This window comes from Panthera pardus, unplaced genomic scaffold, assembly GCF_024362965.1.
Source record: "Panthera pardus isolate Hobbes unplaced genomic scaffold, ASM2436296v1 HiC_scaffold_12, whole genome shotgun sequence".
Taxonomy (NCBI): Eukaryota; Metazoa; Chordata; class Mammalia; order Carnivora; family Felidae; genus Panthera; species Panthera pardus.
The window spans coordinates 97,681,776-97,683,517 of NW_026526677.1; positions in this window are offsets into that span (position 1 = coordinate 97,681,776).

The following is a 1,742-nucleotide window of genomic DNA, read 5'->3' on the forward strand; positions in this document are numbered from 1 at the left end:
CTTCTGTACTGAACAAGCATTTCTCGAGGGTCACCAGAGGGGCCCTCTGCTGAACACTTCCCCACCGCTGGGGGCATTGGAGTCATCTTTCCCCTTTCCTCCAGAAGACGTGGCTCCTTCAGGTCTCCCTCTCTCCTTCCCCACCCCCCGTCAGAGTCCCTGGGGTGCAGTGCAGGAGACTGGACCTTTGTCAGGCGGGCCTCAGCTAACAGTGAACAGAAGGGAGGATGGTGGGGTAGGGTCCTGGGGTACATTGAATACCCAGAGGGCTTTGAGTGCTCTGACTGCCTCCCCTACCCCCCTGCCAGCCAGCCTATCCTGCAGTCCTTGGAGGGGATCAGGACCCAGGAGTGGCTGGAGTCGAGAGTGGCCAAGCACTTCTCTGTGGTGGGGAGGGCTTTCTGGGCAGGGGGACCCCACGGCCAAGGCCTGGCAGGAGAACCAGTGGGCTCCTGAGGGCAGCACCATCCTGGGCTGGGGGCATGCAGGAAGGAGATGAGGCTGTCCAGGCCCTGGAAGCCCAGAGAGGCCAGGAGGGGTAGTCAGGGAAGGCTTCCTGGAAGAGGCAAGCAAGACAGGAGGAAGCATGACTTGGAAGAGAGAGGAAGAGGGTGCAAGGAAAACACGCCCTTTCCCTGATGTGGCCGGGAACCCCCACCCCCTGCCCCACCGCAAGTCTCCTTCATTCTCACTGTCCTTCCTTGTTCTCCCTACCCGAGGCCAAGGGACACCAGGGGAGCAGCTCTCTCCCCTGCCAGATAGTCAAAGTACCTAAATGAGCTAGCTGTTGGTGCATCATGGAGGGACAACCCCCTTCCCTCCTCCCTCTCCCTGCCCTGCTGGGCCAGTGGCCAGACTTTCCAGAGGGGGCTCCTTAGAATCAGAAAAGGGAGGGGAGAATTGAGCCAGAAGCAGAGAACAGAGGGGAAGGGGTAAGACAGGAAAGGATGGTGAGGGGACATGGGGCATCTCGGGAGGATGTGCAGCAGTGTGAGGGAAGCTACCTACCATGGAACCAGTGTGCTGTGTCACCTCCGTGCCTTCCCTCGGGAGCCGTGAGGACGGTCTCCCCCAGGTTGGTCGCTGCTCCCCGCAGCCCGTGACCACAAGCAATGCTCTTTGGAGCCCCTCCCCCGGGCCAGTAGGTCCAGCCGTGGGCACTGGGTGCCCTACAGCCTCCCGGACCTTCTTTAGGACCTGCCATCCTGTGGCTATGAGCGGGAGGAGGGTCACTCTCCTGGGCTGCAGGGATGCCCAGATTCTCTGAGAAAGGCCTTAGTCCCCCAACATTTGGGGCCCTTCCCAAAGCCACTGGCTCCAGAAGAGAGAAGGACGGGCACCCTCTGTCTCGCTGAATCCCCCCGGGCCCCCGTCTGTCCTTGGCTGGGTCCTCACCGGGAACCTCCACCTGCAGCCCGGAGGCCGGCACAGCGGGAGGACAGCCGTGTCCAGAGGCCCCGGGCCCTCTGCTGGGGCCTGGGTGGGGATGTCCCTTGAGCACCATGCTCCCCGTCACTCCCCACTGGCTCCATTACCATGAGAGCTGTGATAATACAGTGATCAGGAGAATCCTTGCTTCCATTTCTTGAGCATGCCTCCCTCAGCATGAGTGAAACATTGGCCCCCTTGGAGGCCTCGAGAGAGGGGCTCAGGGACGCGAGTGCAGGGGAAGGGAGGTGTCTCTCCCAGAAAGGGAGAGAAAGGAGAGGATCAATGCTGTTTCCACTCTCTTTCCTCTCAGC